General features: G+C 39.1%; 1 non-coding gene across 1 annotated transcript; it reads left to right on the plus strand.

Moving 5' to 3' along the window:
• The first annotated feature begins 22,122 nt into the window (after nt 1-22,122).
• On the plus strand, nt 22,123-22,224 carry LOC128843821 (U6 spliceosomal RNA). The gene has a single exon (XR_008446348.1). It is a non-coding gene; the product is annotated as a U6 spliceosomal RNA (small nuclear RNA).
• The last annotated feature ends 4,679 nt before the right edge of the window (nt 22,225-26,903 follow it).

The raw sequence follows: 26,903 nt of genomic DNA on the forward strand, positions 1-26,903 counted from the left end.
GATGTGACAACTATTTATTGCTGTATCACTGATAACCCTTAAACCCATTCCGGATTATTATGATTGCATATACACAGTAGTCAAGATTTTCAAAAATGGGAGCCAAAGTTTAGGCTCTTAGATCCTCACCTAGGTACCTAAATAAATAGCTTGATTTTTTAAAATACTGAGCACTCAAAATCTCCCACTGACTTTAATGCAAGATACTAAAATATAAAATAGCTGCTAAAAATCCTTCAGTGAACTGGGCCTGTTTCTCATTTATATTAAGGCCTGTTTATGGGATCTCAGCAGTGTAAAGGCTGTTTTATATCAACTTTGAGCCTCTTTCAACTGCAAGATGGTGTAAATGGGTCTTGGTGCAAATGAGAATCAGGACCTTTATTTATTTCTTCTGATTTTTTTTAAAGGGATACTTATTGCTGGTGGAACACATGAGTTTGTCGGCACTGGAGACTACAGTATAGTATGATTTCACTAATGACTGGGATGCCTATTACAGATTACTACATTTTGCAAATTAGTGAGTAATCAAACGCACACCATGAAAATCTGCATAACAAAATGTACTTTAATTTATTTTTACAACCATATGTTAGTTTTAATTATTTGTGTTAATAATTCATAGCGTGCTAGCAAATATACTGTGGAATATTTTTTTAAAGTAATTACATTTTAGTAACATGAAACCTTCATTGTAATACTCTGATATTAAATCCTTTGTGAGAAGAGGGAGAGACTGCAGGTTTTGTTTGTTTTTTGGGGGAAAGTTATTGAGTTTGTGGATGAATACAGTGACACTTATCAGGTTTCTTGTGCACTTTGTAAGTGTCTTATTCAAAGCCCATTGAGAACACTAGGTCTTCTGATTGACTTTGTATCTGGCCTTATATACATAACAGCTCAGACAGTGAGAGCTTCTCCACTCTGCTAGTCTTAGCCCTGAAATGGAAGTCCTCTTTTAGGGATGGTAGTTCAATCCACATGCTCACGTCACTGGTTTCTCTGTTAAAGCTTCCAACCAAGCTACCAACTAGTGCTCGCTGTTTTGATGGGGTTGGTGATGTCTTCTTGTCCACAAGGACAGGAGCCACAATGCATTTCAAACAGGCCACCAAAGAGCCATCAGATAACTTTTTGTCATCTCTAACCTAGATTTGATCTTGTGATATACAGGAAAACAGTCCTCTGGTTACTCACCCCTGCCCACTACTCCCCAGGGATTTAGTTAAAAGTTCACTGAAAATATATATAACCAGTGTACAATGCTCACCTTTATGTCCCTCTTCCCCCACTTATTACTACATAGGCTGATGGCTTGTAAACTTTACATCTTATAAAAAAATTACTCCACAACAATAAACATGTGTCATTTAGCTATTCTAGAGGTTATGAAATGCATGATACACATGCAGCACTTATCAATATTTTCTATGGTGCAGTAGGATCTTAGAGTTTACCATGTTTACATCAGTCCTGGAAAACTTTCAGTAAAACTGATCAGGATTTATTATATCTATAAATCTGGAAGGATACTCCAAAGGACTTTCTGGAAAAAATGTATATGTGGCTTTGGAGGACATTCACTGAGCTCATTATTATACAAGATAATGGAAGGGTTGAATTATCCTATCAGGAGCAGGAGTCAGAAGATCTAAATTCTACTCTCTGTTCTACTTTCTATCTGAGCTTGAGCAAGGCAATTTGGCTTCACTCTGCTAGATGCTGAGCACCTTCTGAGATGTTGTGAGCATCCTCAACTGTCAATTGAGGGTGCTCAAACTCAGACAGAATTGGGTCCCTAATTTTTCTTATTATGAGGACAAACTAATGTGTGGAAAGCACATTGAAATCCTTTGTTCATCAATGCAAAGTATTCTAATAGTATTTAATATAAAATGAACAGACTACCTTTATAATGTTCTCCTACCTTAATTAACAATGTAAGGCCACAGTGCATAATTCTTTTTCAAAGTTGTGTCCTTTAAACCAGAGATTTTCCTTTTTATTGGACCGATCCTGATAATCTGATATGTACTGGCAACTTGAGATAATGGTTATAATTAAGGTAATTATAGATTTCTTAATGACATAGTGGCCACAATTTAGAGTAGATAGGAAAATGAGGTTTAGAAATGGACTTTGAAGTTTTGATTCTCAGGTTGGTGTAGATTAAAGTTATCATAGAACTAATAAGTCTCTGCTAACCTTTGAGGGAGAAGTGAGGGGTAACTCAACCTCTCCTAGTTTATTGACTTGGTTCTTGTTTAAAGGGAAGCAGCCTACTGGTCCTGGTAGAATGTAAAAAAGAGAAAAGGAAAAAGTAATTGGGGGAGAGAAACAGCAATATTTAAAGTGGTAGTTGTTGCTATCAAGCATTGCAATAAACAGTTACAGAGATTTCTTTAAACATGGTGTTAAACACAGCTTTGCTGCAGCATAGGCAGGGACAAGTTGGATGAGCTGATCGAGGTTAACTGTATGGTTCCAATGCAATTTGGCCATTACATGATAAGTCCTACCTTGAGCTCTAATGAGGGGCTTAGGCATTACATAGGCCGTGTGCTGGGCCTGTGAGGAGGAATTAATTACACCTTTTTGTACCTAACTATTGGTAATAAATTTTTCCAGGCCATGAGTAGATGGAACAAGTTGACCATATTTTCAAATTAAGAAAAGACTTATGTGCAACAACTTTCAGGGTCATAAAATATTTGAATAGTTATTTGCAATGTGTGCTAGAGCTGCTACCTTCTGCTTCCAGCTCTACGGCGACACATGAATATTTCTCAAAGTGGAAGATTTTTCTCCAGAAACTTAATGCTCTGAATTAGTATATCATGAAACACTGAACAATTGTCATTAACATTCATTTTGAGCAAAAGAACAATATTGATAGTGCCTATGTTTAGTGATCTTTTTTTCTCTTTACTTGCAACACTTTTGATGAGACCAAACAATGTTCCACTGTGCTATTTGTTCTTGGTAAACACAAAGCAAATTTGTCTACCATCCCATATTATAAAAAGCCCAATGTTTGGACTGATTAAATGAAAAAGCAGGAGATGTCCAGAGTCCTAGAAGAAATTCTTGGGACACCGAGACATCCCATAAAAAACTGTGATTCTCCAACTAAAGTTGGAATATATGGTCTCTTTTAACATGAAAATCTGATATGGTCACAATTTAAGGACTCAAGTCTTCTCCTCATGAAGTCAATGGGAGCTTTGAGTGCACAGTGATGGCACAATCAATGGCCAAAGAAACCAATGGCTATCATTAAAGCTGCCACCATTTAATCATTTCCACATATGTTTTTAGTAATTTACATCATTTGGTAGCCAATTCTTCTTGCATGATAGAGCATATATCAAATGGAAGATGTTTTTACAAAGTAGAATACAACAGGGCTAATAACTTCACCATGTTTCAGGTTCTGACCTTATCATTTTTTGCGCACTGAGGCTAAAAATTGGACATTTGCAACCGTATCAAGTGAAAATAAATTGGAAATGACATTTTATTCAATTAAAGTCTTAAGTGTGTTTCATTTATTGAAAATAAAGGGCATTTGACTTTTTATTTACTGTTCTTGTAAAACTGTAATTAAATAACAGCTGCATTGATATGTCACATTCTGTAAAAATAGAATGTCTCTGCTTGCCATGTAGGGCCTGATTCATGATTCTACAGCTGTTTCACACGTAGGCCTCTTACTGAAATCAATGGAAATTCAATCTACAAAGCAATGGAAGAATATATCCTTAGTGTGTTGTCACTCCATTTAAAATGATAAATGAACTTTTGGCCTTTTAAAGGGACAGACTTTCTTTTTAATCCTTTAATGTTATGCTCCCTTAAAAAAAGCCTAGAAGTACTGACCTTTTGCATGCAGCATTTTTAATGGCACAGTTCAGTCAAGAATGTTTTTAATAAAAAAGGCCTAACAAGAAGAATGAAAACTAGAAATAAGCATCTAATAAAGTTTAGTAATGATAGTTGAAAAGGAAATATTTAGTTAATGGAACCACTGTTGTTTTCTAAGGGATATCTGTAGTATGTAGCGACCTAGTCTTTAATAATCTTTACTTGGGGATATCCCTTTTCTTTGATATACTAAATCTCTAATTTCCTGCATAGATTGATGCCTACTAGTGTAGTAGCAAGAAAGTATGCGCAAAGGAGACAAGCTCTTGTAGTTCTAATAATGGATCTTTCTCAAAGGAAAGTAGAAATGGTCCTTGAAAATTTAGAACAGACAGCACATACTATTGTAAATTGGAAAAGAACAGCTACTTGCAAAATGTCAGGCTGCAGATACAGACAAAGATGTGATTTGAAGGGCAAATTGTAACCAAACTTAACATCAGGCAGCCAAAAGCAATCCATATGTGTTGGTAGCATGCAACATTATGGGAAGTCAGCAAGTTGTGTTTAGTTGAGTTCCATGGGCCCTAGTCTGTTGGGTGTGTTATGCATTAGGGCCTCTGCTCCTGCATCACTGACATCTATGGAAATTTTGCCACTGAATACAATGGCAAAATTTAGGGCTGATTGTTGCTGGTGACCCGCTCTTAAATCTGGCTAATCGTGCTCTGATTATGGTTCAACAAACTAATTTGGACCCTGACACACGTATGACCCTACATCCTCAGGTAAAATGGCTAGGCCGTACTAAGCGTATGTTACTTATTTTAGCTCTTAATGCACCAAATAATTCTCTTCCCACAACTTCTGGGGCTCATCTTCCTGAATCCAAATCTGACTTTTGCCAATGGGTTGATTCCTTCCCATTTCCTACTTGTCTGCCAACTGCCAGTGGCCTGATTTCATACTACTGCCCACTCTGACTCTGCAGTCAGATGGTCCAGGTGGTTGCTTCCTTGCTCATTCATAGCCTAAGAGTTGGCCGGAGAACCAGAAGCAGAGATGAAAGTCATGTGGGGAGTTCAGGGTGAGGTATGAGGCTGATTTCCAACAGTGGAGAAATAAACAGGGTAAGACTTGCTTTGGAAATAAATAAATGCCCAGTGTGTCCCCCTGCTGCTGGGAACCCTCCCCAAACTCTCACACCACTGCTTCTATCTTTCCCCTCAATATGCTTAGAAACAAGCAGGTCCCTGAGGCTACTCACTTGAGAATTATCTTATTTGCAAAGGACAAAGCTTCCCACAGCTCATACACAGCTGAATGGGTTGATCCTCTAATACAGCTCCCCTTCGGATCACACTTGATCAGCTAGGAATATCTGCCACATAAGGGCCACAGTCTAGATTTTTTTAAAAGACGTATACGTGACATTTATATGCATGGAATATATATGTAGCACATCATAAAAGAGAATAACAGATATACTATGCTGCAACCATAGACTGAGACCAAGCTTTGCTTGCACTTCACTGTCAATGTTTTGACACTGGTAGTCATTACACCAAACATAATTATTTCATTTGTACCTTGTCCACCCATTTGTCTGCTTTGTCTACCTGTTGTTTCTCACCACATGCTAAGAGTGTAAGCTCTTTGGGGCAGAGACTGTTTTGATTTTTATGTGCGTGTACAGGGTCAAGTACAATGGGGCCATGACTGGAGTCACGAGGTGCTACTATAATACAAATAATTATAAAAAAAGTTTGGATGGATATTAAACAAAGTTTATTTTCCTACCATAACTTTCATTTTCCTGTCTCTATTGCAACAAAATGGTCACCTGTAGGGCCTGATTCTGATCTCACTTACCTAAGTTTCACACTGATTTGATTTCATTGACTTCTGATTCACACCAGTAGAAATGGGATCAGAATCAGGCACTTTGTTTTTAGCTGGACAAGCTTGACAAAGCAATCAGTCTTTAAAAAAAGAAAAACAAAAAAGAAAAAGAAAAAAAAGAGGAGAGGTGTTTCTTCAAGCCCATATCCTATTTCCATGCTTCAATCCCTCTTTGTTTTAACTCTGCCCACATGCTGGTATGCGATGGTGTTAATTGGACATTTTGCTTTTTGAATCAGATACAGAATGTGAACCCAATTCATTTACAACAAAATAAAAAAGAAATTGGAGAAAGAGAATGAATATACCCATTAAAGTTGTTGTGAATAATTTGCCTTAAATGAAAATATACTGAGAAAACAGAAAAACTGCTATTAAGTATACCTTGCCCTCTGCAGTAGAACACAAGACAGATTTGCAATGTTAATTATTTCCACCAGCTTTAAGCTTGAAATATGAATATGTCAGGTATTTAAATAGTAATTTACTTTAAAAAATCTCTACTTTATTAAAATATCATTATGCATATTTGAAAGTTAAAAGTCAAAAGCTATGTAGCTGCAGAGGTAAAATTCACATTTATTGTCCACTGAATGTGATGGAAATTGAATTTGTCAGGAAGCTGATTGATATCTAGAAGTGTTTTGTTTTCAGTGACTGGCACTGCCGAGTTACAACCATCTATCATCTAACAGGTAATTAGTCAGATTTCTCATCATGAGCCTTCAATCCTGCTGTTTTATTATTGAAATACCACAAACCAGTAGGCATCTGAATGCAGATAATATTCTCTGTCATGGTCTTAAGGACAAAGACAACATTTTGCATCTCAACCGTAGTAAGTTTGATTAAAAGTCACTGAAATGTAAGCCAGGACATTAATATTGAAGGGGAAAAAGGGCATCCTGAAAAACTCTGTATTGCTCCAGTTTTCTGTTGTAAAGTAAGAGGTAATATTAAAGGCCTCAATCATGCAGTCCCCATTCAAACAACCAGTGTCAGATGATTTGGGCAGAGGATGAATATGAAGGTCTTAGGAGAGTATGGGACAAATTGTGGCCATGCATTCTCCTCACCTCTCTTCATGCTGTCTGTAGATTTAGCCCTAAAGAGTTGTCAGACTTCAGCTTAGTGGCTCCCACTGGGCTCAGTTTTGCTCCCTCTTAAGTTAGTGGTAATTTTCTCAGGTATTTTAAAAGAAGCTAGATCTGATCCATTGTGCTTGGGCCCTGTACTGGGTGAACAAGCAAGGGGTAGAGGATCCATGCTCTCTCTCACTCCCTTGTGCAACCATCAGTTCACTTGCTCCATGTGCTTGTCTGTAAACCAAGACAATAATAACTCGGGATGCAAATGTGGGTTTGCAGCATTATCATGTTTAATATAATTTGAATTGCAAAATTTTAAAAATTTCTAATACATAAGCTACTTGTCATAATTTTAATAAAAGTACAATTATTTTAATGTTAAAAATATCTGTCATCCTGCCCCATTCCACCAAAGCTCTTTGAAGTGTTGGTTGTATATAATATAACTACAGTTAAACAAATCATAACTAGGAAAGGATATGAGAAAGGAAAAATAAACTGCTAATAGAGCTTGAGGAAAATGAGCAGGATGAACTGGTTACACCATTAAATGTTTTACGCTTCAAATTCCATCTTCAGACTCAATATCTACAAGGAAATTGAAAATGTGTTGCTGTTTGCCCTGCAAATATTTCTTTTGTAACAGAATTCGACTGTGTGAACTAATATTAGCAAAAGCTTGTTTAATGTTCTGTTTGTGGGCTAATTGATCTAATCCAGCTGTAGGACTCATAACATTAGAATGCCAACAATGCTTGTAGCTTCATAAAGTCAAAAGCTATTTTATTCAGTTAATTCTAAAATAAAATCATTTATGATCTTTCAAAGAAAGCTTGGGAACATAATATCCCAGTTTTCCATAAAATCTCAGGACGTAACAGTCATTAACTCTTAATGAGTTGTAAATGTAATGCCTATTCCTGGAACTTTCATTGTTGAATATGCATAATTTTACATGCTTTCATAATCCTGAGTTAAAATGACAATTTGCCATAGCTGATAAGGTAGTATTCCTTTATACAGCATACCAGAAATCATATTAAAAACTCTAATTATACAAAGGAATGTTTCATGCAAGTGGTACTAGTAATTTCCAAAGCAACTATGTTGTCCAAATGGATATAATATATTTAATTATTTAAATAATTTAACAGAAGGATTTAAATTGCAATATAAATTATTGGACAATATATATGTGACTATCATGTTACCCTATTTGATTTCCATTTGTTTCTTAACATTGTTTAATATTATGAAACCAGATGATTTTCAGTTTCAAGGTTTCTGCATATGCCAGAATTGACATTGTCACCTGGAGAATGAGAGGCTGAGATATGACTAATAGTAAAAGAAATGCTGGAATAATAAAGAGACAGTTAACTAGTACAGGAAGATAGTTCTTGCTCCATAAACTAAACTAAATTAGAAATGGACTTAAATCAAAACCCCAGATCAGAATACCCTCAAACTTTGTGGAAGTGTAGAACTGTATTCAAACTCTTTGGATCCAGCCCATCTATAAACTAGATGGTCCCTGCACAGATGCTCAAATATCCCCCTTGATGAATAATCTTTGATGAAGCACCTAGTTGACACTGGAAATACAAACCCAACCAAGGGGCATGGCTTTTCATAGAATCATAGAATATCAGGGTTGGAAGGGACCTCAGGAGGTCATCTAGTCCAACCCCCTGCTGAAAGCAGGACCAATCCTGTGCCCTCTCTAAAATTAAGAGGTCTGTTTTACATGAAATCAGGCCAACCTCGGTTCACGATTAAGTTTACGCTGTCAGGCTTTTTGTAAATAAGTATCTTATCTCTTGAGCAGCTGGGAAACAATTATTCTACACTCCATTTTTAGTGGTATATCCCATTCACTGGGAAGGGCTATCCCCTATCCCAAGATAAATTTGTCAGCAAATTAAGTTCCTGGGTCAAACCACAGTTATTAACAGGGATACTTGAGGAACATAATGTGGCTGTCTAGTCAGGACATTAGATATAAGCAGTAATAAACAACCCTGAAATCTCACTATATGGAAATAAACCAATGCATGCATGGAAGATAGCCAAAAATAAACACTAATTAGATACAAATGCACTTTTGGAACAATTTAATGGATCAGAAAAGGCAGATCTGTCAATCCATTCCTGGTTGTGCAGAACTGACCATGCAAAGTGTGAGTGAGGAGCCAGAAAAATGGGGAAATGGGGAGAAAGAAAGATCCTTCTTATGAACACCACACCCTTATGACCTCAGGCAGGAGGCAGCCACAGGAATACAAAGGATGTTTTCCCCTAACAGCAAACCATGTCAGATCTAAAGAATATTCTGTATTCAGTCAAAACTCCAGGGTCCTGACACTTCATGTTAAAACAATGGTTCTCTAGCTTTTTTATGTTATGGTAACATAAGATCAAAGTTCTTGCATGGGCCATTTCCCCTCCTGACCTCCCAATCAAGATTCCACACTTCTCCCATGACAGCTATAGTGCTTGGTTATGTGAAAAAGTAATACAAGGAGCATATTAAAGAGACAAAATGAAAACAAACTCACTTTTCTGTAAAGAGTATGACTATGTTGGTTGTGTACCCCCATTTTATGTCTCTGTTGTCCTGGGTATTTGCTCTCTTTGTTTGTAGAACTCAACATTTATTAGTATTGTTTCTTTTCCTGTTGACAGCATCTCCCACCTCTCTGATCCCTCTGGGTCAGTTTGCAGTTTGATTCTTCCCTTCCATGAGTTAACTGTTTCTCCAATGTTGGTGATGTCCATAGAACTGAGAACAGATGAATTTACACCCACAAAACACTGGACAAAGAAAGACATGGAACAGTGACCTAAGCTGTAGAGAGGTAGAGATAATTGAATGTAGTTGGTCAAAAAGCCTCTAGAAACATTAGATGAGTCTTGGGAAATTACCAACAAGAAGTTCCAGGCTTGATCAAACACCTGTGATAGAAGTCCCTCCACAGGACCATTGTCCTGAAGACACCAGTTAAAAAAACACTGTTCTAAAAGATGTAACTCACTGGGGTATTCTGAACAATCATTAGAATAAATGTTTACATTTGTATCTGGGGCTAATAGCGGGTATATGTTACAAAATTGCCCATTAAGCAATGATCCTTAGGGTTAGCACCTATTAACCTGGATTTTCATCTATCCACTGATTAATTGTTGGAAACTACTATTCAAATTTGGTAGTATGAGGACTAATTTTTGTCTCCTGATTCCCCAGTGGAGGGCTGTCTGTGTTACATGATACTGGCATGGACAGAGGCAAGGACAGAGGCAAGGAAGGGGTCAATAAAGGGTGAAGAGAAGTGAGGCTGGGGTAAAGGCCAAGGGAAGACATGTAACATTCTGCCCCCTCTAGCACAGTGGGAAATTTCCTCAGCATTGCCTTTTGTTGTATTTCTTGCTGTTAAATTTGTCAACTGATGACTTATCTGTGAACTGATCCAAGTTCCTAGACATTTGCTTCTATAAAGTATCTATTGAAAAGATATAAATAGCTGCCTGTGAAGCAACAGAAGAAATACTGTATGGGTATCAAGAGAACAGATATTGCAAACATCTCTTTCATACATTGTTTTTGTTTTTGTTTTTCTTCTATCTATTGTCTTCAAAAGCATATGCAGAAAATAAAAAGTGCCCTTCATTTCAAGAAGCAAGAGAATGTCCAAGGGTTTTGAATGCCCAGATTCCAATCGTTTTTATGTGTAACGCTTCCACTCACAGCTGAGAAGATGACTATAGATTGGAGTTACAATCAGTGTAAATGTGGTGCGCTAGAGCCATACAGGATGAGAGTCACCAGAAAAGGTTTTATTTTTAAATGTTTACCTTTGCCATTTCAAACTACTCGAGCTAGTTGTTCATGTGACTGCTGATTCTGACATGGCACATTATCATTTCAAATAATTGAAACTGCCTCTATGGCCATGGCTGTTACTTCCAGGAGTAGTTAGTAGTTTAAGGTTTAAGAGATCCAACATGTCAGTGTTTTGTAAGAGGTGTTGAAGGAGACCAGAAGCCAATGCAAAATCTCAGGGGGAAGAGAAGGCACCTGATTCGTGTCACCTCTGCACATTCTCAGCATGCCTGGGTTTGTCAGGAACTGTAAGCATGGGAAGGAGGCCATTAGGAAGGTAAGTCAGGAAAGATGGGGGACTGAAAGAAAAGGGATCAGGACTAGTTCTTCCCAAGAGTCCCAATCTGCTTCTCTCCTCTCTGTCAGAAACCCTCCATTATCCCTTGCACAGCACTTCCTGCCCTCCAGTCACGTGACTGAAACCCTAGACAAATGGCAAGTGTTAAGGTGTTAAATACCTGGGGATTAACTAATATTATCAGGGATAATAATAATTGGTGTTTTAGAAGAAGAGAATTCTTAAATGTTCAACGGTTACCAAATAGATAATTTAAAATTTCAATATATTTACTAAATATTTAACAGTGTAAAAATCTAGAAAACAATTCTAGTATTTCCATTTTTTTTGCATAGTTACCATTTTGCACTACTACAAAACAGTGACATGTGTTAGTGAAGATTTCCTAATGCATCCAAAAGCAATACATGTGTGTGATATATAACATCCTTCCATAAATCCTAAATTTACACAGTATGCTAATGCTTGATTCCATAATTTCTTTTAAAAATGATTATACCCTGCTGCTAAGAGCAAAGGCATACTAAAATCAGTTTTCTATGCTTTTCCAACAATGAAATGCAAGCCAGCACACCACATAACCAACACTTACCATATGTTAGAAGATAATCCAGTAGGCTTCAGACACTGACATGATTTGCTTAAATAAAAATCCCCCTTTTTAAAGCAGTAACAACAATCTACCATTTTATTATTCCTCCAGCAACCTACTATAGAAATACTAATATTAAATATAAATGATTTTAATTGTAAACCAGGCTGATCTATTTTTACTGCATTTAACGTGGCGTGGTTCTAGTTAGTTATGTTAAAAGAAAAAGAGTCTCATTTAAATCATTGAGGTATTCCAGGAAATTCACAAAAACACAGAAAATTTTCACCAGATCCAAAGAAAACCTATGGTGTAGCTACAGGCTTTCCCAGGTATATTGCAGATGATATAAAGCAGTTCATTGTAGCATTAAAAGAATTAAATGTATACTAGAAAAACAGCTATAAAATCATTTTTGTACAGCACTGATGTCCCTTAAATATATTTCATTTCTGTACTGAATAATGCCCCAGTCCACAAACTCTCAAGGGACCAGTCATGCAGCATGACTCATGCTTAATGTTAAGCACATGCATAAGTATTCACAGAACTGAGACCTAAGTTAGTACATTTGAAATGCTATTTTTTGTTGATGAAAGGAATAGAAGGGATACATACGACATGCTAATATTAACAGTGCATGCACTACTATTGTCTTTTTAGTTATAAAAAAGATAAGAAAAATAGAAAAAAATGCATTCAAAAATAGCTAATATATTGATTTCCCATATTTTCATATTCACTGAGGAATTATTTTGGGATATCAAGTACTACTCATGGGTGGAAAATAAAATATTCTAAAGCATAGTTACTCTGAATTTTCTGAAAGTTTTTAGGACATCACAGGTCAAACCCTGGCCCAATGAAGTCAATGTCAAATGAACAGTGGAACACACAGTTCTAAATCAAATTTATGGCTATTATCACTAGCTCGTTTCTCTCAACTTTCTGTACGGTACCTAAGGTTTCACTGGTAGTGTATTATGAAGTAACAAAGTTAATTGGCTAGATCCTCGGATGGTAAATTGGCATATCTTCAGTGAGGTTGTTGGAGTTATGCTGGTTTACACCAGCTGAGGATCTGGTTCAATATTTGTCAGACTGATAGAAAGTACTAGTAAAACTAATCAATAATTAGTAATGGAGGACACAAACACCTCATCCCAGTGAGGATGTTTGGTACCTCATGAGCAGTTCTGTGCCACCTGTGAGCAAATCAGCATGTCAAGTAGTGGAGTTCTATTATGCCTCTTTTCTCAACTCTAGAAGGGAAGTTGCATACATTTGTCATAGGGAAGGGGGTCTTCAAATTTTTTCAGACATTGGAGGCAGGTCAAATTCTCCTATTAAATTCAGCAACATAATCCCTTTTATTCCCACAACATGGATCTTGCTCAGGCTTTTACTCAGTAAAACTGGATGATAGTCCAGGAGGAACTCTTGGGCAATCAAATAGGACATTGGGCAATGTTGAACGCACCTGGTTGAAGAGACTGGGTTGCTAATAAATCTAATATGCAAAGATTTGATATATAGATTTTAACATGATAATAAAATATAAAGTTGAGTCTCACATGTACAAATTTACGTTACTAAAGAGCTTGTCATTACTTGAAACAATCACAATACTGAAGAGTGAAGATGTGATAGACATGACAATATTAAACTGGAAACTACGAATGGAAAATTATATTTAAATATTAATCACTGAGGCAAACAGTCTGCATGGATACAAACTGATTATTGAATTATGTTATGTGGAAATAAAATATGATTCCCTTTATCTGCTGCTGAGGTCTTCCTATGTAAAATATTTGAAATAATTTAATCAAATTAGCCAGGATATAATTCCATTGGATTTACACAAATAAACATAAGCAATATGCAGACTATATACCATTGATTAGTCAATCAATATGTTTTCCTGGACATTTGGAAAATGTCACAGGTTATCTGAAACTACTGAATCATGCATAGCTCATGCATCCATTATGAGATAATGATAAAACATAGGAAGAAAGTTTATCCTTCTTGATGGTGGTTTAAAACTAAATTGAATTAACTGTTTTATAACCTCTCAATTTACAGACTCACATACTGGGGAAAAATGGCCAATAAAGGGCATAGAAAATGATGTGGATTACAGACTGTGAAATGTCTATATTCAACTAAAATACAAATAACAAAATAACCTGAACAAAATGCATCCAAAATATATGAAGTACACTGTTTGATGCCATAGTCACAACATTTAAAAAATGTAATTCCAAATATAGCTGTATCCCAAATTTTTGGATGCACATGTATGACTTAAATGGAGAGCTATGCATACACATCAAGGGGCTGATTTGTCCAATATTCTTTTGTTGCTTCTTTAGAAGTGAGTGCTTAGTACTGAGGGACTAATAATATTGCCTTACACCAGCACTCTTAGCCAATGTTATTGAAGTTAATGTGACTACTCACATTAACAGTGTATATAACGGTTAAGCATGTGTATAAGTGTGTGCAGGATCTTGGTCGAAATAGTCATTGCCAACAATTATCACCTGTAACATCCTTCTCTTCTAGTCCTGGATCTCTTTCCATAGTTGTCCACTTGGTCTCATGATTATTTTCACTTATTAACTAAGCCAAGGATTTTAACCTTTAGTGATAATAGGACAATGTGCTAAAATAGCGCACTAAGTGAAAGCAGGGAGTTCTACTCCATCGAGGATGTTCCTTAAGTGGGCTTGGGGTATAGAAAGCACTGGTTTAAAAATTACCATAGCCTCAGACTTTTCACATGACCCATCCCATCTCCAGTTGCTCACTGTCTCTGCGTGTGGAGCTCCTCAGCCTTGTTGAGGACTATCTACAAGATCTGAAGACAGATATTGCGCTGAGGCAGTGGCTGACATCCCTCTCCACATGGGCTGGGTGAGGTGTGTCTGCAGAGGATCCCTTCTGTGTATGGATTCTTAGGCAATAATCTGGGCCGATATTATAGTGCTCTTTTTGAACAAAGTGAGCATAGGTTTATGGCTTAAAACACCACAACAAAATAAAACACCTCATACATCCTGGTTATCTGTATCAGACTATCATACATTAGACCAGCTAGTAACAAAGACTGCGAGGACATGCAACTGGTCAACATCTATCTCTATATTTTCAGAGTCACACAGGATTTAGCCTCACAGCTGCTCTTGGTTTTAATGAGAGCTGCATGGCTGAATCCTGCACTACTCTGAGATTTTTGTGTGAAACCAATAAGAATGTTCACTACTAAAACAACATTTAGTTCATAGCATCGTGGTAGAGGTGGAAAAGGTCTACTACGTCATTGTGGGCCTTTCTACTTCCCTGATATTGGATTCCTGAGACATTAAGGTAGTACTAGGCATAGCCTTAGCTAAAAGAACAAGAATGTTTAATTAAATTAACACCATGAAATAAAATCCTGCTAAGTTCTAATAATACTGAAAGCTGAGTATATCATCTGTGTTTTACATCCCCTTTTCCATGTCTTTCTATTTTGATGGGAGTATTTATAAGTATATATTCTTTAGAAATAGTACAACACTGAAATATCTGGCACAACCTTGAAAATGCATTTACATAAATGCAGATTTCCTGAGATATCTTAAGCCCCAATCCTGCAATTCCTTGCACACGAGCAGACTGCTGAGCCCATGTGGAGTTTCACTTATTGCAACGGGACTCTGTGTGGGTGTAGCAGCTCCCTCCATGAAACGATCTGTAGGGTTTTAGAATATATGCTGTTTGGGGCAGGGACTGTGTTTTACATATGTGGACAGTGCCTACCATATTGTAGGCAAACAATTTCAGCCTAATGGTCACATAAGTCACATGATATTGTTTCTGCTATTTGATTGAATGATAGAATAAGATTATCCATAGGAGAATTATTCTAGAATAGTTATTCCAGTATAAACATTCTGGAATAATACCAAAAATGATTCTGGAACAGCTATTTTGATAAATATCCGAGTATAGACTAGCCCTCAGAAAAACCCTGTCTCTATGTGTTCAGAAGTAGATGAATTTTTCCAATCATTTATTTCCCATTTATAAAAAGGGAAATAAAAACAACCCAGGAAACTACAGACCAGTTAGTTTAACTTCTGTGCCACAGTTAGTTTAACTTCTGTGCCAGGGAAGATAATGGAGCAAGTAATTAAGGAAATCATCTGCAAACACTTGGAAGGTGGTAAGGTGATAGGGAATAGCCAGCATAGATTTGTAAAGAACAAATCGTGTCAAACCAATCTGATAGCTTTTTTTGATAGGATAACGAGTCTTGTGGATAAAGGAGAAGCTGTGGATGTGGTATACCTAGACTTTAGTAAGGCATTTGACACGGTCTCACATGATATTCTTATAGATAAACTAGGCAAATACAATTTAGATGGGGCTACTATAAGGTGGGTGCATAACTGGCTGGATAACCGTACTCAGAGAGTTGTTATTAATGGTTCCCAATCCTGATGGAAAGGCATAACAAGTGGGGTTCCGCAGTGGCCTGTTTTGGGGCCGGCTCTGTTCAATATCTTCATTAACGACTTAGATATTGGCAGAGAAAGTACTCTTATTAAGTTTGCAGATGATACCAAACTGGGAGGGCTTGCAACTGCTTTGGAGGACAGGGTCATAATTTAAAATGATTTGGACAAATTGGAGAAATGGTCTGAGGTAAACAGGATGAACAAAGACAAATTCAAAGTGCTCCACTTAGGAAGGAAAAATCAGTTTCACACATATAGAATGGGAAGAGACTGTCTAGGAAGGAGTACAGCAGAAAGGATCTAGGGGTTATAGTGGACCACAAGCTAAATATGAGTCAACAGTGTGATGCTGTTGCAAAAAAAGCAAACGTGATTCTGGGATGTATTAACAGGTGTGTTGTGAGCAAGACACGAGAAGTCATTCTTCCGCTCTACTCTGCGCTGGTTAGGCCTCAGCTGGAGTGTTGTGTCCAGTTCTGGGCACCGCATTTCAAGAAAGATGTGGAGAAATTGGAGAGGGTCCAGAGAAGAGCAACAAGAATGATTAAAGGTCTTGAGAACATGACCTATGAAGGAAGGCTGAAAGAACTGGGTTTGTTTAGTTTGGAAAAGAGAAGATTGAGAGGGGACATGATAGCAGTTTTCAGGTATCTAAAAGGGTGTCATAAGAAGGAGGGAGAAAACTTGTTCACCTTAGCCTCTAAGGATAGTACAAGAAGTAATGAGCTTAAACTGCAGCAAGGGAGGTCTAGGTTGTAAGTTAGGAAACAGTTCCTAACTGTCAGGGTGGTTAAACACTGGAATAAATTGCCTAGGGCGGTTGTGGAATCTCCATCTCTGGAGATATTTAAGAGTAGGTTAGATAGATGTCTATCAGGGATGGTCTAGACAGTATTTAGTCCTGCCATGCGGGCAGGGGACTGGACTTGATGACCTTTTGAGGTCCCTTCCAGTCCTAGAATCTATTAATCTATGAATCTTTGGTCATCCTCTACTAATTAATTTCACCTTTTCAAATACGCGGCTATAAAGCATTTAATTTCTTCAACTGATGGTTTTTGAAGTTGCCATGAAAAGGTTATTTCCTATATTTAAAAATACTATCACATAAGAAACTGAAACAGTAAGTGCGGTAGCCACACTTGAGTTGTCAAGCTTTGAACATGTGATTTCGTCATTTCACTTGAAGTATGGCAGCCAGTAGCAGATCTAATCATTATTACATGGTTGGTTTTCACACCACTTTTCCAGCACTGCCTTTTATGGGAATTCTTAGTGCTAAATGGGTCAGTTTAAGATCAAGTTAGCCAACATTATGGTAATCAAGACATTGTACTGACCTTTGAAGAAGAAACTTCATTCTGTAACCGTGAGAATTTAGTGGGGGGAGAGGAAACAAGAGTTCATCATTAAAAATTATTCTAACATTGAGAAAAAGACTGGAGTTTAAAAGAAGTAAAAGACAAGGGTTAATTTTTTAAAAAAAGGTCTAGACTATATAATTTAAAAGGGTTTAACACAAAAAACAAGGGAAAAGTTGTAAAATAATTAAAAAGTGAAAATGGTTAGAGTTAAATGTTTTTTAAAAAATAAAAAGGCAAAGGTTAAATAAAAATAGGTAGTGTGAAGTTATAAACAAAAATAGAAAATGGCTAGGTTAATATAAAAAAAAAAAAATAATGGAGATAACCCCATCTCCTAGAACTGGAAGGGACCTTGAAAGGTCATCGAGTCCAGCCCCCTGCCTTCACTTGCAGGACTAAGGTATATAAAGGAACAAAGTGAAAGTAGTAAAAAGTAAGCAAGAATTAAATAAAAATAAATAAATAAAACACCTAAAAAAATGGAATCATCATGCCCTGATCCTGCAACAAGGCCATGAAGGTAGACCCCTGGTATTTGTGCAAAGCCACACTGAAGTCAACCTCGGTGCAGCTATCAATTTGCAGTCTCTTGGCAGAGGTGTGTGCCTATCATCACCTTAACTTCCCTGCATGTATGTTGTATCTTATTCCCCCATATGACATCCATTTTTTTTATTTTATACCCACAATCTTGTTCGGGCAAGAACTGCCTCTTCTGTGTGCATACAGCACCTAGCACAATGGTGCTGTGATCCTAATTGCACCTTAGGGTGCTATAATAATAATAATTATATCATCATTATCACTTGGAGAATGTCTCTGTCTCTGTCTCTCAAACAAGAAAATCAAAGCCCACTGGATCCTCTTTATTTCCCTTTTCCTTATCAGAACAAATGAAAAACATCCCCCTGTGGCACAAGACGAGTGCAAGGAAAGGAGGGAGAACTATTGGTATTAGTGCTATAGAAACCACACATAATTATGGCTCTGGTTGTTGGCAGAAACATCAGTGCGGATGTCAAAATGACAATTAATTCTAGCCTGGGATACGTAGACACCAGAACTGCTGTAAATAAGTAAGAGACACCATGAAAATGCTTATAGAGGGTGGCACAGCATGGAAGTATAAAACTGTGACCAAACCTTGGGGTCCTTATTCAGCTTTTACGTATCAATTTCTGTGGGCGTTTGGCCTGAGTAAGGAACACAGTACTGGGCCCAGGTGGGGCACATTTTATTCTGTCACATATGTTTGAATACAAAGTAATTATCCTAACTTCATGGGAGTTAGTCCAGATTTATTGTGGTGCAAATAAGAGCAGAAACTGGGAGTTGCTGCAGTGACTGAGAAGAGAATCAGCTATAAGAATCCACTAATGGAGGCAATGTAATAGCACAGGCTGAAGCAATCACATTGCCAGTCCCGAATATCTGCAATATTGCAAAGACCTGCCTGCCAGTCTGAGGAGTGAAAATCCCAGGATCACTCTCTGAACACAGAGCTTTCAGAGCACCATTACGGTGTTTGAGGATTTTATGCCTGTATGTGGAAGATGCTAGTTAACACAGATCTTTATTTAGATAGTGCCACATTTTAGCAGCATCATGTAACATCAAAGGGCATGTAGGCAAGTATGAGTTACTCCCATAATATTAAGCAGGTGCTTGTGCTGTCTATCACCATGGACATTAATATTAATATTAATTGTCCTTAAGCAGGTGCATAATCATAGAATCATAGAACTGAAAGGCACCTCGAGAGGTCATCTAGTCCAGTGGTTCTCAAAGTTGGTCTGCTGCTTGTTCAGGGAAAGCCCCTGGCGGGCCGGGCCGGTTTGTTTACTTGCCGTGTCCGCAGGTTCAGCCGATCGTGGCTCTCACTGGCCACGGTTCACCACTCCAGGCCAATGGGGGCTGCGGGAAGCGGCGCGGGCCGAGGGACGTGCTGGCCACCCTTCCCGCAGCCCCCATTGGCCTGGAGCGATGAACCACTGCCAGTGGGAGCCGCGATCGACCGAACCTGTGGACGCGGCAGGTAAACAAACCGGCCCGGCCCGGCCCAGCCCAGCAGGGGCTTTCCCTGAACAAGCACCGGACCAGCTTTGAGAACCACTGATCTAGTCCAGTCCCCTGCACTCAAGGCAGGATTAAGTATTATCGAGACCATCCCTGACAGGTGTTTGTCCAACCTGCTCTTAAAAATCCCCCAGGATGGAGATTCCACAACCTCCCTAGGCAATTTATCCCAGTGCTTAACCACTCTGACAGTTAGGAAGTTTTTCCTAATTTCCAACTAAACCGCCCTTGCTGCAATTTAAGCCCATTGCTTCTTGTCCTATCCTCAGAGGTTACGAAGAACAATTTTTCTCCCTCCTCCTTGTAACAACCTTTTCTGTACTTGAAAACTGTTATAATGGATTGGGGAGGTATAAAGTAGGCAGAGCCATGGCTCTAACTGCTACAACGTACTGGCCAACACAGTTGGCTGGCTGCATGATGGAGAATAAGGTGCACACCACAAAGGAATACACTAGCAAACTTGTCTCTTCTGTGCACCTAGGAACTCGAGAGGCATTGTAGCTCCTTAACAACAGAACGCATCCTAGTACTCTGTTCACTGCTAGCGTTCCATGTTGAATGCAGTGTAGGGGTATGTGCAAGCTGCATGATCTAGGGTTGTTCAGTATAATTATTTGCATGAGTAGGAGTCTGGAGGACTGGGTCATTATTAGAATACCAGTTGTTAAAGCCAGATTCTAGTATAGGGAGCCAAAATCCCATCTTCCCTCAAAAACAAAATAGGTGCAGTGCAACTTTAAGAGTGCTGGAATTTCATAACGTGTTCTCCAGTCTAATTTTCTGATGCATAACACTGAGGAACATCTTTTCCTGTAGGTATAAACATTCATTTAGATTTATATTAGGAGCATCTCAAAAAGGGTGAAATAGGTATTAAAGCTTATACTGATATGCTTAAGATATGAGACACCACCACATGGGAAAAAAAGATATATGGCTAGCTTGAAGCATTGCATTGCAAGCAAACATTTTACTATCTTGCCACATGTGTACATCACATAAGCAGATGAAAATATGTTATAGTGAAGGCTTGCACATCTACAGTGCATTCAGTCTAAGGGGAATCTATACATCTGGTACAGATCTAAGTATTATTTTCCTTTCCTGTTAGTGACATTGAAGAAACTGAGCACCTACATGTAAGAGGTCATATATTAAAGAGAGGATGTGAGGAGGCATAATGTGGATATTAAGGTGAGATGAGCAGAAGAACATAAGGAAAAGTGCTGAGCTTTCTAGAAAGTACAGATGGATTGGTACCATAGTGAACAGTTAAGGCAATCTCTCTCTCTAATTTCCTTTATGTAAATAGTTATTTTGAGTGGTAGCCCAAAGGTAGCCCAAATTTTACTACATGGGTAACAAATCAAATCAACTTTAAGTGTTAAGAGGAGCCATAAATTATATCCTATATATTAAATAAAACAGAGGGTTTAGTCTGCCCAGTTCTAAAAAAAGAGTAGTTAAACAGTGACTTTTGTTATTTATAATGCCTCCAATGTCACCAAAGCTCCCTGCTATAGCCACTTCATTCTCCTTACAATATAGAATCTAATTTATTTGTATAAAGCATCCTCCATAAAAGTAGCACAAAATGCTTTTCAGAGAGAGATAAAGAAAAGAGAGGATGTTTTACACATATTGCCACAGTGACTCTCAAAGAAGCAAAAAGGGAAAACAATCTATGAAGATGGAGCAGCATAAAACTAAAGAAATCAGAAATATACAAGAAGCACAGATACAATTATTCCTGAAACCTCGTTCATGTTTGTGGGGCTGGGGTTGGGGGATGAAGGGGAAGAATGGAAAGGAGATGAGTCATATAACAATGAGAAAATGGAAAGGGAATAGAGAGGTTTTAAGCTGAGATTTGAAGAAAGGAAGTGGTTCAGACGGAAGCAGAGAATTCCTGTAGGGTAGAACAAAGAAAGAGTAACTATGAACTATAGAAATCATGAAAGAAAAATGGTCCCTTGATTAGAGCACAAACTTGGGACTTGGGAAACTTAGGTTCAATTCCCTCCTCCATCACAGACTACCTATGTGACCTTGGGTAAGTCACTTAACCTTTTTGGGCCTTAGTTTCCCATCTGTAAAATGGAGATAATAATACTTCCCTAACTCTTAGGAATATTGTGAGGATAAACACCTTATAGAGTGTGAGGTGGTCAGATACTGCGTTAATAGGGGCCATATCAGATGGATTGATAGAGAAGGAACTAAGTAAACGTAGGGACATTACATAATGGTAGTGACTGGGGAATATAGGAAAACTTCCCTGAAATGAAAAGAAGAGCAGATAGAGAGGTAAAATTCAAACCAGGAAAAAGGAGTGCTAAAGACATTGAGCCAGATCTAGCCAGCTTTCTGATCTTAACCTAGACTGCAGGTTCCAAAAGGAAGTAAATCCTCCTGCAAAGGGGTGTAGTGAAGCAGGGGCATGCAACCCTTACTCTGTTGGAGGAGGTCACAGCTAGACCTCTACTGACCCAAAAAGTAAATGAAGCTGGTCAGGGAAGATTATGGATAGGACAGACGGGAGATGATTTCTCACATCTCCCATGCAGAGTAACGATACAGAGAAGATTAGCATGGCCCCTGCGCAAGGATGACACGCAAATTCGTGAAGCGTTCTTTAAAAAAAAAAACAAACAAACTAATAAGACTCCTGTGGAACTCCATCTACAATTTAAAGTTGCCCTCCCCTGGTGGAACACCCAGAGGAAGGCAGCAATGCAAACACTGCAAGCTCTCCCATAGGGGTGACTTCCCCAATTCAGGTTCAGCAGATCTCGATGGACCATTTATGATTAGGAGGGTAGCAATGCAGTTTACACCCCACATACACCAGATGGGATGAAACAAGTCCATGGCCTTTTGCCTGAGGATCTTAGGAAGTACAAACCCTGATGTTACCTAAACCAGCAAGGAGATCAGCTAGAAGGAAAATAGAAAGACAGAAGATTCCATCATTAGATAAGGAGATATCATCAACATTCAGAGAAGAGCCAAGCCTATTCATTACAATTTGATTGGACTGAACTGTCATTCAAATGCTATCTAAAATTTGAGACATAATGATAACTGCACTGTAATCTTCAAGTGCTTTGATTCTCTAGGGGGCATTTCAAACCTGCAATGCTTAAGAGCATTTAAAATTCACTAATCTTCACCCTATGAGTCTTTGCTCCTACTTTAATTCTCTTAAAATTGATCTTTCCCATTTTTCCCATTTTACAAATTAAAAAGATAAGATGGAGTACAGTAACTGGAGGTACCCTGGTTATGTGTGTATGTGGGAGAGAGAAAGAAAAATATGACAGTTGTCTTGTGTGTCATCACTCTGTTCCTACTCTATGAATAAGTCCACACAATGACACTTGAAGCTTGAGTAAATTCTAGTAGATAACTGCATGGAACAAATGTGGAACAAAGGGGTTATGTTACACTGTTTATATGTCAGAAGAATGAACATATTGATGCTTGATCAATTTCTTGTCCTTCAGTATATTATAGTTCCTTCTTTCACTGAAAGAGCATGAAATATTGCAGTTCAGAGCTGTGTTCATTTTCCTGATCCTTGACATTTTTTGTTAACAGATTTAAAGGAGTCTATATGGGAAGCAGTTTTTGTCTTGTTTTGGCTTCTAAGTACTGGGCCCTATTTATTTCTCATTGATTGTGTCTCCATTATTTATAAAAATCATGGTAACAGGATTAATTCATCCTTTACATCACTGCACTAGAAGAAAATGAATTACACAAGAGATGAATTTGGCCAAATATACCAAATAATTCTTACAGGGACAAAAGGAATTCTTTCAAGTGTAGTGCGAAAGATATATGCTGCATACATGATTTTGGATATCACTTCAGACCAGGTTTGCCAAGGATCACAAACTTTTCATTTGAATCTGGGCCCAGTGTTTAGAAAACCCTGGCCCAATTTAAGAGAAAATTAACTAATATATTTGCTATAAAATTTGCAGTTTCATCTGGTTTCATTATGACACCATGTGAGATTCATTTGCACATGATATTCATAGTGAAACAAAGGGTAGGGGGAATCCTCACTGGTCAGAATTTCAGGGAATATTCATAGGAAGCCCTGCAAAATGAAGTTCTCTATTCTATTCTGTTTCTATAGGTTCTTATACCATGCTCATCTCCATAGTGTCTGAGTGTCTTCCAGTAAGTGACATGATTCACACCTGTCATGCGGTGTTTGTTATCGCATAATCTCCCCAGGAGAAGGAATGTATGCAGAGGAGTGTCTCGTTTTGGGAGGGATTTTGTTTGTTTTGTTTTAAATATACATGTTCCTATGTGCTTATGACATGTTGGGGAGATATAGGCGGCTAACAGGGGAGTTTGAGAGGGAGTTCTCAGTGGAGGAGAAGGGGGAGGCAGGAGGGCGGGGTGCGCCGTGTGCCCTGTGTCCCCAGGTGCTGCAGGCAGAGACCGCAGCAGCCATGAGCCAAGCAGCAGCAGCAGACAGAATGCAGATGGCTGCATGCGGAAGCTGTGGTATGTATATAGTCCTAGCAGGAGACCCGGAACAAAGGTATGTGTGTATGAAGTGTCGCCTTATAGTGTTACTGGAGGAAAAGATTAAGGGGCTGGAGATGCAGGTAGTGACCCTGGTGGAGTTTAGGCGGGGGTTTGAGCAGCTGATGGAGGATGGGCAAGGCAGGGCTGAAGGGGAAGGCTCTAGGGTGCAGGAGGAGGCAGTAGTAGATGACCGCGAGAGGGGAATGGAAGGAGGAGATCCAGGGAAGTGGAAGCATGTGACTGTGAGAAGTAAGCCAAGAAAAAGGAGGGCCAGTGAGGGGGGAATAGAACTCAGGAATAGGTTTGAGTGTTTGGAGAACGAGGTAGAGGGGCAGCAGGTGGTGACTGAAGGTGGGAGGGTGAGGAAGAAGAGAAGAGCTGCTAGTCCGAGAGAGAGGGGGGAGGAGTTGATGGAGACAGCACCAATTATGGGCCACCAGAGGATACAGGAAGGCATAAGGGGGAGCATAAGGGAAGATAGGAGCAGACACAGGTCAGGACTAGAGGGATCGGAGACTAGATTACTAGATCGCACTGTTGCCAGGCGACGGCAGGTGTATGTAATTGGAGACTCTTTACTGAGGAGACTGGACAGGCCTGTGACCAGGGCGGACCCGGAGAACAGAAGGGTGTGCTGTCTACCAGGTGCAAAGATACACGATGTGGACCTGCGGTTGAAAAGGATCCTAAAAGGAGCAGGTAAGAACCCCTTGATAATCCTTCATGTAGGAACGAATGACACGGCTAGGTTCTCGTTAGAGAGAGTCAAGGGAGATTATGCCAGGCTGGGGAAGACTCTCAAGGAGATAGAGGCTCAGGTTATCTTTAGTGGGATTCTGCCTGTTCCGAGGGAAGGGCAGCAAAGGGCTGATAGGATTTTGAGGATAAATAGTTGGCTAAGGGAGTGGTGCTATAAGGAGGGCTTTGGGATGTATGGCCACTGGGAGGCTTTCGGGGACAGACACCTGTTCTCGCGGGATGGGCTTCACCTGAGTAGGGAAGGAAATAGACTTCTGGGAGGGAGGCTGGCTCATCTTATCAAAAGAGCTTTAAACTAGGAAGTTTGGGGAGATGGTTGGGAGATGCACAGTTAATCTCCACGCCAGTTTCCGGTATTGGAAAGCTGAGTGTAATAAGAGGAGACATAGCCGGGGAGATGAGATTGGACATAGGAGGGACAGGGGGGACAAACACAAAGAGGCCCGCAACATACAGTGCTAGTAATGGGAGACAGGCTAAACGACATACATTAGGCTGTTTGTACACCAATGCGAGAAGCCTAGGTAATAAAATGGAGGAATTGGAGCTCTTGGTCCGAGAATTGAAACCGGATATCGTAGGAATAACTGAAACGTGGTGGAATGGCAGTCACGACTGGAACGCAGGTATGGAGGGGTATGCGCTGTTTAGGAAAGACCGGGATAAAGGTAAAGGTGGGGGGGTGGCATTGTATGTCAATAGTGAAATAAGCTGTAAAGAAATAATAGTGGATGGAATAGATAATACAGAGTCCGTCTGGGCGATACTCAAGCTGGGTAAAAGTACTACTAGAGCCTCTCCGGGGATAGTGCTTGGGGTGTGCTATAGACCGCCGGGATCGACCCAGGATATGGATAAGGAATTGTTTAATGTATTAAGGGAGGTAAATACTAATAGAAACTGTGTAATTATGGGGGACTTTAACTTCCCGGATATAGACTGGGGAACAAACACTAGTAGCAATAATAGGGCTCAGATGTTCCTAGATGTGCTTGCGGATCAATTCCTTTATCAAGTGGTAGCTGAGCCGACGAGGGGGGAGGCCATTTTAGATTTGATTCTGGTAAGTAGTGAGGACCTTGTTGAGGAAGTGGTAGTGGGGGACAACTTGGGCTCCAGTGATCATGAGCTAATTCGCTTTAAACTAAATGGAAAGAGTACCAGAATTAAGTCAAAGACTAGGGTTTATAATTTTAAAAAGGCCAATTTTAACAAATTAAGGGGACTGGTAAGGGAAGTGGATTGGGCAAACGTATTAAGGGACCTAAAGGCAGAAGAAGCCTGGGATTACTTTAAGTTAAAGATGCAAGAGCTGTCAGAGGCCTGTATCCCCAAAAAGGGAAAAAGATTACTAAGCAAGAGACTTAGACCGAGCTGGATGAGCGACCGGCTGAAAGGGGCGATTAGGAAAAAACAGAAAGCGTACAAAGAGTGGAAGAGGGGAGGGATCAGTAAGGAAACTTACCTTAGCGAAGTCAGAGAATGTAGAGATAGAGTGAGAAAGGCCAAAGGCCGGGAAGAGTTGGACTTAGCGAGGGGAATTAAAAGTAATAGTAAGAGGTTTTACAGCCATATAAATAGGAAGAAAGCAAAGAAAGAAGAAGTGGGACCGCTGAAGACTATAGCCGGAGAGGAGATTAAAGATAATCTAGGCATGGCGCAATATCTCAATGAATATTTTGCATCGGTGTTTAATGAGGCCAATGAAGGTATTAGGGATACTAGCACCGTTACAGAGGGGCATACGGGATGGGGGATTACCGCATCCGAGGTAGAAACAAAACTAGAACGCCTTAATGGGACTAAGTCGGGTGGACCGGACGATCTTCATCCGAGAATATTGAAGGAATTGGCGCGGGAAATAGCAGGCCCATTAGCGACTATATTTAATGAATCTGTAAACTCGGGGGTAGTCCCGTTAGACTGGAGAATAGCCAATGTGGTTCCTATTTTCAAGAAAGGGAAAAAAAGTGACCCGGGTAACTATAGGCCTGTTAGTTTAACATCAGTAG

This window comes from Malaclemys terrapin, chromosome 9, assembly GCF_027887155.1.
Source record: "Malaclemys terrapin pileata isolate rMalTer1 chromosome 9, rMalTer1.hap1, whole genome shotgun sequence".
Classification (NCBI taxonomy): Eukaryota; Metazoa; Chordata; order Testudines; family Emydidae; genus Malaclemys; species Malaclemys terrapin.